We start from the raw sequence: 13669 nt of genomic DNA, 5'->3' as shown, positions 1-13669 counted from the left end.
TGGGGATGAGATGAGCTTCATGTCTTATCTTGAACAGATACAAATATTTTTAACAATTCCAAGTACTGACCAGGCCTGCTTTTCAAACCATTTCCTAATGGAGGCTGCAGGGAGATTATCAGACACTATGCTGGGCAGCTGGGAACCAGGTGTAATCTCCACGCTAAGAGCGGGGCGACCTCTGCGTTCTCCCCACAGAGAGAGTCCTGCCCTCCTGGAGCCCTCCTGAGCTGGCTCCCCTGCCACGCACACACACACAAGGAGCCCCTCCAGCTCTCTGTAGCAGGAGAAGGGGCCATGCGCATCCCAAGAGCTCTGCTCACCTCTCCAACTGAGGTCAATTTTTTGAGATCTTGCATGCCTGAAAGTTGTCTTTATTCTACCCTAACACTTAACCCATTGTTTGGCTGTTTATAGAATTCTGGGTTGGAAATTTCTTCCTGCTGCCAGAAGGCGTTGCTCTACTGCCTTCTCGCTTCTGTCTTGCTGCCCTGTGAGAAATCTGTAGCCACTGTGATTCTTGTTTCTTTGTATGTGCTCTTGTGTTTTGTATGTGATCACTCTGAAAGTTGTAGGATGTTTTTCTCTCTTGTAGTGATGGACCTAATCCTGGATTCTCTGTGGGCCCTTTTAATTTGGAAATTTGTGTCTTTCAATTTTGGGAAATTTTCTTGAATTATTCCTTTAACGATTTCCTTCCCTCCGATTTCCTTATATCTCTTTCTGGAACACCAGTTATTTGGATATTAAACCTCCTAAAATAGTACCTAATTTTCTGTTTTACACCACCCTTTTGGTTATGTTTTGGTGTTACTTTCTAAGCAATATCAACTTTACCTTCCAATACTATTGTTTCATTTCATTATTTAAATTTTCAAGACACTCATTCTCAGTGTATTTTTTTAAAAATAGTGTCTTATTTCTTGGTTGCAGTATCTTATTTCTCTGTGGATGTTAATTCATTCAACAAATATTAAATGCCTACTCAACATCAGGCACTATTCTAGCCAACTGGAATCCATCAGTGAACAAAATATGTAAGAAGGTGATAAGTAATATGGGCAAAAGATAAGTTCAGAGTAAGGGAGGTAGTGGTGGAGGGTATGCAGATTACTGTTGTAAACAGGATGATCAGGGTAAGACTAGAGACAGTGACATTTGAGTCAAGACTTGAAGAAAGTGAGGGAGTTGGCCAAATGAATGCATCCCAAACAGCACAGTTCCCAAAGGTAGGCGCATACCTCTCACATTCAGGGAGCCTGTGTGGCTGGAATGGAGTGAGGAGGAGAGTGGTAGAAGTCAGAGGAGGACAAGGCAGAGAAATCACGTAGGGCCTTGAAGATCAGTCTTAGGAGTTTGGATTTCACTCTGGGTGAAATAGGGAGCCGTTGGAGAGTTTCCAGCAAAAGGAGGACACAATCTGATATATGTTTTAAAGGGCTCACTCTGGGAGCATGGGGGGCAGCAGGGAAACCAGAAGGCCAGTATAGGTAAGAACGAATATTGGAGGTGGTAGAAAGTGGTTGGAGTCCAGATATATCTTGAAGCTAGAGCCAATGGTATTTCCTGACAATCAGGTGTAGAGTATGAAAGACTAGACAAAGGTGTCCCCAAAGTTTTTGGCCTGAGCAGCTGAAAGAAGGGAATTGCCAGAACCTGGGGTATGGAAGACTGTAGGTAGAAGAGGTCAAGCAGAAGGACCAAGGGTTCTGTTTTAAGCATATTGAGTCTGTGATGACTATTAGACATCCAGGAGCCCTGGTGGCATAGTAGTTAAGAGCTTGGTTGCTAACCTAAAGGTTGGCAGTTCAAATCCACCAGCTGCTCTTTGGAAACCCTATGGGGTAGTTCTCTATTCTGTCTTACAGGGTCGCTATGAGTCGGAATTGACTTGACAGCACCTAATGACAACAGCATTAGACATCCAAGTGCAGAGCTCAAGTAGCAGTCTGATGGACAAGTCTGGAGTTAGGGGAGAATTTAGGATGGAAATATTAATTTGGAGTCATTGACATATTGATGTTATTTAAAGTCATGAGACTGGATGAGATCACCAAGGAAGAGAGGGTAAATAGAGAAGGAAAGTGAACCAAAAAGAGACCTTTGGGCTATTCCAAGGAGTCCTGGTGGCACAGTGGTTAAAGCACTCAACTGCTAACCAAAAAGTCAGCAGCTCAAAACCACCAGTGGCTCCGTGGGAGGAAAATGTGGCAGTCTGCTTCCATAAAGATTTACAGCCTTGGAAACCCTACAGGGTGGCTATGAGTCAGAACTGACTTGCTGGCACTGGGTTTGGTTTGGGTTTTGGGGCCACTCCAACATTAAAAAGTCAGGAGAAGATAATCAGCAAAAGAGGTTGAAAAGGAACAGTCACTGAGAGCCAGGATATGTTTTCCTGGAAGTGGGTGAGGCAGGTGTATTTGTATGGAGAAGGGAGTGACCAGTTGTTTCTGCTGTTGCTGCTAAATCAAACAAGGACTAAGACTTGACCAATAGCTCTGCAGCATAGAGGTCGTTGGTGAATTTGTTACAGCCATTTGGCAGAGTGGTGAGGACAAAAGGCTGGTTAAGGGATAGTGAGAGGAATTGGAGGCAGTGTAGACAACACTTTAGAGGGATTTTGTTGCAAAAGAGAGAGGAAAGAAATGGGGCCATGGCTGATGAAAGAAGCAGGATCAAGAAAAAGCTTTTTGTTGATTTGGGAAAAATAACAGCATATTTGTATGGTGACCGGGTTGATCCAATGAACGGCAAAAAAAAAAAAAAAAAAAAGCCACGATGTAGGTCAGAAAGGGGGAGTGTTGGAGTGATGACTTTAAGTAGATGAGGGGTGGGAGCGAGTGCCCAAGCAGCGGTGGCTTTGGGTGGAAATGCAGGCAGTTCACCCATGGCTAAGAGGTGGGTGCAGATGCTGGTGGGCACATAGAGTGTTGTGGGAGTCGTGCAAGTTTTCGTCTGATGGCTCCAGCTTTCTCAGTGAAGTAGGAAGGAAGGCAGCATCTGCTGAGAAAAGATGGAGGGGGAAGTGTTGGGATTTGAAGAGAAAGTGTGAAATACTGAGTGGGAGAGGGAATGGTCTCGCAGTAGTTCTCAAAATTCTGCCTGCATCCGAAATCTCTGGAGGGCTTGTTAAAATGTGGCTTGAAGGGCAAGTGTCTGATTCAGTGGGCCTGGGTGGGGCCTGAGACACTGCATTTCTACCAAGTTGCCAGGTGATGCTGATGCTATAGGTTTGGGACTACACACTTGTGGGAAAACATGCTCTCAGTCCTCCTCCTGGTTCCTCTGGTTCCTCTAGAACCGCTGGTCTGGAGGAAGGTGCTAGAAAGCATGGTCTGATAGCACTAAGGGACCCATGCCATGAATGGAAAGTGAGGCCAGTCGGCACGTTGTGTTTCTCCAGCAAAGTTCAGACTTGTCTTTTTGGTTTATTCGAATTGCTTTTTGCTGGCTTTAGTTTTCAACTTTCATGTTAAGGAGTTTCCTCAGAAGGCTTTCATGGTAGGTGGGTCTGCTCCATGTGGTGGGATCTGGCTGGATCTTTAGGTTGGGGTCCCCCTGCTGAACAAAATCTCACTTTCCCTACTGTGGGTGGTAGGCCCTGCTGCTTGCATGACAGGAGGGAGTAGGGGAGAGAGCTGGCAGCTACCTTCACTGAATCCCCCTTTTCAGGATGGTACTTACATCTTCAACTAGTTCTATTAACCCCACCTCCACCCAGCCTCCTCACCCCACCCTTTAAGCTGGCTCTCGAAAAGAAGTTTCTAGTATTGTGGGTGGGGGGAGGGACTGTGGTGCTACTGGGTTGGTGGGGGGCTCCGGAGCTCTGACTGCTGTTTAATCTGACCCCAGCTTGTACCCCTCATTATCCTCTAGAAGCCATGGTTGCTGCTGGACCCCCCCCCCCGAAGACTGGGGCGGGGTTCTGGTAACTATCTGGTGGCACTTGCTCCCCCTGCTGTGGGCTCAGGGTCCACTTTTTCTTCTCCTGCCTCCACCTCCCTCTGCTCAGCCATTCCTCACCTGTTCATCTGCTTTCCAGCCTCCCAAATGGAGTGGTGGTTTTCTCCTCTCCTGATCTTCTGGTCCTTGAGGGGTTAAACTGGGGGGGGGGGCTCTCCTGCAGCCCCGCACTTCAGTGGGCTTTGGAGGGAGCCAAATTGCTCAACATCCTCTGTCCTCTCTACCAGAAGGCCCACACAGGCTAACTTCCCTGAGCTCTCTGGCAGTGTTATTTTTTAGAGCAAGAGGGTTTTCATCTCAGTAGTTTCTCTGGACCATTCCTGAAATGTATTAAACACTGCCCAGTCATTGTAGTCATAATATATTGCACAGAATTTAAACATCTCTATGTTCCTGGGTCACCATTAGCAACTTTAATGTGTTGAGGGGTGGGGGCTATTTGCCACAGTAAATAAATAGCCCCTGTGGTCTATGGCCTAAAATTAAGGTCCAGTATTAGGTGCTGCCTTGACATCTGTGGTGACCCAGGAGAGCCTTTAATGGCCCAACTGCAAGTTCTCCTGCCCACTCTGCTCCTGTGGATAAGTCCCTGTATGAGCTTCCTGTTGTTACGTGCCATTGAGTCGCTTCCGACTCATAGCGACCCTGTGTACAAAAGAACGAAAACACGGCCCAGACCTGCGCTGTCCTCACAATCATGGCTGTTTGAGCCTATTGTTGCAGCCACTGTGTCAGTCCTTCTCATTGAGGGGATGAGTTTCCCAGGGCTGCCATAATCAAATTCCACAAATTGGTGGTTATAAGAACAGAAAGTTATTGGCTCACCGTTCTGGAGGCTAGTAGTCCAAATTCAGGGTGTTGGCAGGGCCATGTTCTCTACAAAGGATCTGGAAGAAGATCCTTTCTTGTCTCTCCCAGCTTCTGGTAACCCCAGATAGCCCAAGGCATTCCAGGATGTGTACATACATCGTCACATGGCCATCTTTCCTCTGTCTGTGACTCTGTGTCTCTTCTCTTTTATTAAAAAAAAAAAAAAATTGCCTTCGAGTTGATTCTGACTCATGGCGACCCTATACGGCAGAGTAGAATGACCCCTTATGTTTTCCAAGGAGCGCCTGGTGAATTCAAACTGCTGACCTTCTGGTTAGCAGCTGTAGCTCTCTTAACCACTATGCCACCAGGGTTTCCTCTCTTTTATAAGGACACCACTAAAATGGGATTAAGACCTACCTGTTTCAGTATGACTTCATGTTAACTGATAACATCTTCAAAGACTTTATTTCCAAACAAGTCCATACTCACAGGCACCAGGGTAAACATATCTTTTGGGGGGATGCAGTTCATTTCTAGCAGTCCGATAGCCAAATAACCCTTCTTATGAAAAGGACCAGAGGCAATTCTGGCTTATCCCTGAGTAGCAGGCTTCAGTTCCTTGACAGCCTGTGAAATTATTCAAACAAGCCAATCACATCCTTCTGCAGGAACCAAAGGCCACCCTACCCTCTTGTTACTACAAAGCTTGACTCCTACATCTCCTGGTTGTTCACACTGTTCCTGAGTGCAACCCCATTGTGGCCTGCGGGGCCTCTGGTGTCACAGTCTGTGTGGCTTATGAACTGCTGTCAATCGCATCTTCCCAGTACCCGGTGTCGTGTGGTCAGCCATCCCCAGAACCCTAAGGCATGGAGAGGAGGTCATCGAAATATCACCAGATTATTCTGGTGTTTTGAAGTTTTTCTCAGATTGAATTATCTTGCTAACATCTCAATTGTGTCCTATTCAATTGTGTCTTATTTAAAAGCCTTTTTTGTCAAATGAAAAAATGCACAAGTGAAGAATATTTAGAGTTTATAAGACACCAAAGTTTCCCAATTGTTTTACCATCACAACTGTCCTGGCACTCTGTAGATGGCTCTCTGAAGAACAGACCTTGAAGGACCATCAAGATTATAACAGGTTTCTGGGAGAGGAGGGAAGAGAAGGGAAGTGGGAAAGGTGATGCCCAGTGATATACTTGTTAAAAAAAAAAAAAAATGCCATCCTTCCCTCCCTCCACCTGGCCTGCCCCAAATATTAGACCTCATAGACATATTATGCTGATGCCTGAAATCCCTTTACTAGGGAGAAAAGCCTTCGTTCCACGCCCAGAGAGAAGCTGTAAAATTAAGGCACCTTGAGGAGATGAAGGTGCCGTTTAATCAGTAATTCAGTCAGTATTTATGGGATACAAACATTAACCCTCTCGGCTGTTAACCAAAAGGTTGGACGTTCGAGTCTACCCAAAGGCACCTCAGAAGAAAAGCCTGGCAATCTACTTCCAAAAAATCAGCCATTGAAAACCCAGTGGAGCACGGTTCCATGAGTCAGAGTCAACTCAGTGGCAACCTGTGGTATGTGCCAGGCTCGGTGAGGAGAACAGCTTCTGATGGCAGCCTCTCTGGGACCCAGCCTCTCTGGGATCCAGCCTCTCTGGGATCCAGCCTCTCTGGAATCCAGCCCAGGCTCTGACCCTTTCAGTGCTGCCTTATGGGTTTGTTGGAAGGAGCTGATAAAATCATCCGCATAGAACAGCTGGCACAGTGTAAATGCTCAATAAATATCACTTCGGAGTTGGAATCAACTCTATGGCAATGGGTTTGGTTTGGTTTTGGCTTTGTACTGATAAATTTGGGATTAAAGGACTAACTGCAGACCATTCCCAGGAAACACGTTGTTAATAATGGAACTGGCGGCTTTGGTAGCCGGTGCCCCGACAGAGAGCAGTCAGGTAGCCTCTGACCTCCAGTGAACAAGCTTTTATTGATTCTTTCTGCTGTCCCAGTACACTTCCCTGTTTCTGCCGGGAATAACCCCTTACTTCAGGGAAATGCTCCTCCACTTAGACGCTGCAGCTTCAGCACATATACGCCCAACATATGGTTAGCTCTTTTGGAGAGATGTGGTATTTAATTTAAAACTAGCACATTTTGAGTCACTGGTAATGTTCCCAATGGCCTACTCAAGAGAAATAGCAACAGGGATCCTTCACAATCTTTATTCCAGGCTCTCATACATTTAATGGGCTTAATCACTCGAGTGCATCTCATTTCTAATGTGTAATAATAATATCGACCTTTCATCGAGCCAGGCACTGTGAAGCACTTGACAAGCATCATCGCATTCAATTATTCCACTCGGCCCCTACAAGGGCCAGTGCGTGAGATTCTTAGCCACATTTCACATGACGAGGCAACAGAGGGTTGGGAGAGTGGCCCAAGGTCGTACAGCTAGTGAAGGAGGAGCGGAGATTCAAATCTGCTTCGCATTTTACAAAAGTAAGATCCAAGCATTTCAAGGTCAAGGAAATAAATGGAATTCATCTCCATTCTCACTGAAAGGTGAGGGTGATGGGGAAGACAAGCCATTGGAAGGGGCAGTTGAGTGACCTCACAACATCTTCAGGCATAGCCGGCAGAGATGACAAAGTCTTGAAAAGGCATGCTTCAAACGTAAGCATTAGATCAGGCACTTGTTTTATACAAGTGTGGTCCTCAGTGTTTCAGGCCTGTGTCACATTGGAAGGAATAATAGAATAAAAATACTACGGCTTTGCCATCTAATTCATGAATCTAGGCAATGATCCCCAATGGCAGTCGGGAGACATGTAGACATCGCAAGCCTTCTGATGGAAATACACACCACCACCTATGAAGTAGACTTGTAAATAAACAAACTAACAAGCCTACATCTAATTAAGCTTCTCTTAACTGCCAACACAAAAGAAATATTGGGCAGAGAATCGTTTTAAATAATACCACACACACACACACACACAAACTGTTGCTATGGAGCGACCCCATGTGTCACAGAGTAGAACTGCTCCATAGGATTTTTTTGGTTGTAATTTTTATAGAAGCAGATCCCCAGGCCCTTCCTTGGCGCTGCTGGGTGGGTTCAAACCACCAACCTTTAGTTTACTAGTTCAGCACAAACCGTTTGCGCCACCTAGGGACCTAAATAATACCACACCAAAAACCAAACACGTTGCTGTCGGGTCAATTCCAACTCATAACGCCTCTACAGAGCAGAGTGAAACTGCCCCATAAGGTTTCCAAGGAGCAACTGGTGGATTTGAACTGCCGACCTTTGGTTAGCAGCTAAGCTCTTAAGCACTGCATCACCAGGGTTCCAAAATAAACCATAGGGATGCAAATTTCAGACTCTGGATAAATCTGCAAGACGAATGACCTGGGTTCTTAAAAAAAAAAAAAAGCAGGGGGATAAAAACGAGATGGAGGGGAACCCTATAGCTTCAAAGAGTCATACAAAAATATATAAAAACGTTTTCACTGTATGGACCTTATTTGGATACTGATACAAACGATTTAAAGAAAACTGAGACCTTCAGGACAAATGTAAACACTGATCGAGTCTTTAAAGATATTAAAGAATTACTGTTCAGTTTAAGTATGGTACTGCTACGTATGTGCTGAAATATTTACAAATGAGATGGCTCAATGTGCAGAATTTGCTTCAAAATAATTCAGGCAAAGACCGAGGAGTCTAGATGGATGAAACAAAATCAGCCGTGGAGTTGAAAATTATTGATGCTTAGTGATAATTTCGGTTTTGAGTGATAGGTACAAAGGGGTTTCTTTTCTTGTTCTCTTGTAATTTTTGAAATTTCCTCTAATAAAAAGAGAGATGGAGATTGTGGGAATACCATGATCTAGAAAGGATGGTGGGAATACCATGATCTAGAAAGGATGGTGGGAAACCAGAGGTCCAGCACAGGACTGGTTGCTTAGCAGGAAAAGACAAGAGAGAGCCTAGGAGAGCAGTGTCTTTTAGAGAGGACTGGAAGAAAAATGTGTTCAGGGGAAAGCCAAGATGTGTGTATGAAGTGCTGGGGCTTTGGTGCTCTGTGGAATGGAAGGTCTTCCAATAAATCAGAAGGCCTTGTTACTTTCCCAAACTGCCATGCCAGTCTGCAAATCTGTAATTGATTACTCAGGACAAACCTCCAAACTATCATGGAAGCCCTAGATTACAGTATATAAATTATGAAATAAATAAATGAATTTATTCCTTCATTTTAAGCTGTGGGCTTCCCCCTGGATCCTTGCTGTATTAATAATCTATTGCTGTGTAACAAATTGCCCCAATATTGAGTTGGTTAACATAACAATAAACATGCATTATTTCTCTGTTTCCTTGGGACAGAAATTGAAGAGCAGCTTAGCAGGGCAATTCTGGCTCAGGGTCTCCCACGAGGTTGCAGTCAAGATGTCGCCTGAAGCTAGCGGATCACTTCCAAGACGGTGCATACTCACTTGGCTGGCAATTTGACACTGCTGTTGGCACAAGGTCTCAGTTCCTCTCTATGTGTGCCTCTTCATAGAGCTGCTTGAGAGTCTGAATGAAATGGCAACAGGATTCCTTCAGAGTGAGGATCTTAGAGAGCCCAAGGCAAAAATGACCATTTCTTGTCTGACTGAGAATTGGAAGTCACACGCCATCCTGCTGCATCCCACAAGATTCCCTGTGGGAGAAGCTATACCAGGGCACAAAGGCCACCAGGTCAGGATCATTGAGGCCCCCAAAATGCTTGTCCCCTTACAGCACCAGCTCCAAGTTCCACATCTCTAACTTCTGTGAGGTGGCTGAGAGGCGCAATGCCCTTCAACTTCAAAGGAGCCCTTTTGTTTATCTGAAGACTTATCTGAGGCATGACCTTAGAATTTTCTGGACTCTTAACAAAAGATTTTATAGCTCGCCCTTTGCCTTCATTTTAGACAATACTTTCCTGACAGTTTTTGTTTTTGTTAGTCGCCATCGAGTCGATTTCAATTCATGGTGACCCTATGTGGACTCTGGATTTTATTCCTGTCTGGACACCATTTCTTAATTTGAGCATTATTTACCATTTGGAGGGTCCGGGAATTTTCAAAGCCAGCAAATCCTGAGTCCTTTATGTTTAATAGTCCTTTCTTTATCTCCTCTCTGTCTCCTCTTGTATTCTACTACCAAGAGCAGGAAGAAGCCAGACAGCATTTTCAGCATTCTGCCTGGCAAACTCCTCGTAAGTCACTCAGTTCATTAGTTACATTTTCTACTTTCCCTCTTGGAAGAGGTACCGTGTACGACAGAACTATTAAACACACAAACATATGGCCTTATGTGCCTTAGCTTTTCCCCTTTCTTCGCACACACACGTTGCTGCCTCATTTGAAAGCACATAGTAGGCATTGTGACCCTTTACTCCTAAAGAATTTGCCGTACACCTTCTAAAAATAATTACTTCCCACAGACACACAATGCTAATATCACACCTGAGAAAACTAACAATGATTTCATAATGTTATGTAGTATCAAAACCATATTCAGTTTTCCCCAGTTGACCTAACAATGTCTTTTAAATGTTTGTTTTTTAAATTCAGGATCCAGTCTAGGTTCATGCGTTATGTTTCTCTTTAATCTTTTCTAACCTTGAACGATCCCCCCACCTGGTTTTGGTTTTAATGACACTGACCTTCTCAGGAGTCCAGGACTGTTGTCTCATAGAACTTCGCCTTAGTGATTTGTCTGATTCTTTCCCCTGGTGTCATTAACTGGTTCCTTCAGCTCCTTCTTCTTGTAACCTGGAGTTAGGTCTAGGCTCTAAAGCTGTGCTGCCCAATGTGGTAGCCACTAGCCACACATGGTTATTTAAATTGTTTTTCAAATTTAAATTTATTGAATGAAAATTTAAAAATTCAGTTCCTCAGTCACACTAGCCACCTGTGTGACTAGTGACTACTATGTTGGACAGCAGCAGTATATACCAACATGGTATTTGCCAACCCTGACTCATACCCTGAAGGCCTTTTTAGGAAAAAGGAAGAGACAGACTTCTTATAAAGTTCCAGAATTCAGTTGTCATATGGTGCTCTGCCAGAGCCGGTTTCCATTTCCCCAACAGCTTTTAACTTCCCTCCACTTGCATATACCTGGCATATGAGCTAGGCATGGACCCAGGCTCATTGCTGAGGGTTCAGAGAGCTGGAGGGTGCCCAGTCATGAAGTCACTCTCAGTGGTTGGCCTCTGAGCCCTTCCTCCTCCCTTGAATCTCCCAGGCATGTTGGTGAGTAAGCACACCCTCCTTCGTCAACCCTGGGGTCATGTACATACGTGACACAGACAACCTACATGGGATCTGATCATCGTCGATTCACTAATACTACAACTCCTCAGCGACCACAGTTTGGACAATCCCAGTCTGAGAAAATGGAATTTAATGTCTCTTTAGCAGTTATACGAGTCTTGGATAGGTAAATGGTTAAGCACTGGACTACCAACTAGAAGTTGGCAGTTCAAACCACCCAGCGGTGCTTTAGAAATAAGACCTGGCGATCTGCTTCTGAAAGGTCACAGCACTGAAAACCCTATGGAGCACAATTCTAGTCTGCACACATGGGTTGCTATGAGTCGAAATTGACTGGATGGCAACTAACAATACAACAATAGCATATACGTTCCCTATAAGATTCAATTGACACAGTGGTTAGGTGCTCAGCTGCTAACTGAAAGGTTGGTGGTTCAAACCTACCAGCTGTTCCACAGGAGGAAGATGTGGCAGTCAGCTTCTGTAAGGATCAAAGCTTTGGAAACCCTATGCAGCAGTTCTACTTTGTCCTATAGGGTCGCTATGAGTTGGAATCAACTCAACGGCAATGGGTTTGATTTGGTTTTTAAGATCCAATTATGTGAGGGTGAATTCAGTTCTTACATTGAAGACAATGGTTACTGTCCCTCTCCTAGACCATATGGTAAAGACAAGTGAGTTACCTCCACTCTCAATACAGAACAAACAAGCCTGGGATACCTGCCTCAAGAACGAGATCATTGGGAAACAGCCAGGTGGGCAAAGGGATCGTTTGTGGAGACTTTCAAAGAAGATGGGTGGGGGAGAGCTGAGAACAGGACAAATACAAATGAAACCAACATTAAACTCCAAGGCCCTGGGGCTGGTTTAAGAAGAAATTATGTCTACCTTTTTCTCAAAGAGTCAGAGCTTTGAACCAGGTGCATTTCCACCTCACATATACTGAATCAGAATCTATATTTTCACAAGACCCCCAGGTGATCCTTATGTATAATACATTTCGAGAACCACTGCTCTACTAGTGGTTCTCAGAATTTGTCGGTGACCAACAGCATTAGCACCCCTTGAGAACTTGTTAGAAATGCAAATTCTCAGCAGGGGTTCCAGCCAGAATGAACCGGTTCAAAGCCCTGCAAAGAACAGGGAAGAGGCTGCCTCAGACAGCAAGGCTGTGGCCAGGCATCTCCTGAAGAAGGTAATTCAGGAGGAGGTTGTGTGCTGGTATCCATAGGTGAGATTGGGGAGTAGATATTTTAAACGTTTCTATATACTCCACTTTCCATATATATTTAATGCTACATTTCATACTTTCTCCCTAGTGCCCTCTATTCTATGATAGCTTAATCTTGCCAGCTTTGGTTCTGCCAACCACAGAGCTTTTCAAGAAGATAGCTCCCTACAGTTGGTGAGGAATTCATGTAACAAAAGAATGCAAACTCAAACAAAAATGGGGCTTCTCATTCTCCCTCCAACTTGGCAAATATATACAGATTAATGATCATGGATGGTGTTGGAAAAGGCTGGTGAAAAAAAATCGGTGTAACCTTCCTGAAGGTAATGTGTCAAAAGCCCTAAAAAATGTACATGGGCTTTACCCAGGAATTTAAATCTGAGATTTTATTCTAAGGAAACCAAGGTGGATATGCATATAAAATAGCAACAAGAATACTCAGCACATAGCAAGCAGCCATCTAAGATGCATCAGTTGGTCTCAACCCACCTGGATCAAAGGAGAATAAAAAACACCAAGGACACAAGGTGATTACGAGCCCAAGAACCGAAAGGGCCACATGAACCAGCGACTACATCATCCTGAGACCAGAAGAACTAGATGGTGCCCGGCCACAACCGATGACTGCCCTGACAGGGAACACAACAGAGAACCCCTGAGGGAGCAGGAGAGCAGTGGGATGCAGACCCCAAATTCTCATAAGACCAGACTTAATGGTCTGACTGAGACTGGAAGGACCCTGGTGGTCATGGCCCCCAGACCTTCTGTTGACCCAGGACAGGAACCATTCCAAAAGCCAACTCTTCAGACATGGATTGGACTGGACAATGGGTTGAAGAGGGATGCTGGTAAGGAGTGAGCTTCTTGGATCAGGTGGACACTGGAGACTATGTTGGCATCTCCTGCCTGGAGGGAAGATGAGAGGGTGGAGGGGGTTAGAAGCTGACAAAAAGAACACGAAAAGAGAGAGTGGAGGGAGAGAGCAGGCTGTCTCATTAGGTGGAGAGTAACTGGGAGTGTGTAGCAAGGCATATATGGGTTTTTGTGTGAGACTGACTTGATTTGTAAACTTTCACTTAAAGCACATTAAAAATTATTTTAAAAAAAGAATACTCAGCACAGCTTTACTTATAACAGAGAAAAATTAGCAACATGAGCAAAAAAGGAAATAATAGGAAATGTACTAATACCCTAAAATCAAAATGAAACACACACACACAAAAACCCAAAATGAAACAAAACATATGTCATAAAATTATAAAGAAAATTAAGAGGATAGCAAACAAACTCAGGATAATGGTAGTGGGGGTATAGTGGAGAAGGGGTCCCCAGGGCCTCAGTGGTTTGGATA

Source organism: Elephas maximus, chromosome 8 (assembly GCF_024166365.1).
Source record: "Elephas maximus indicus isolate mEleMax1 chromosome 8, mEleMax1 primary haplotype, whole genome shotgun sequence".
Taxonomy (NCBI): domain Eukaryota; kingdom Metazoa; phylum Chordata; class Mammalia; order Proboscidea; family Elephantidae; genus Elephas; species Elephas maximus.
The sequence above is the reverse complement of the archived record's forward strand: the minus strand, read 5'-3'. Positions refer to the sequence as shown.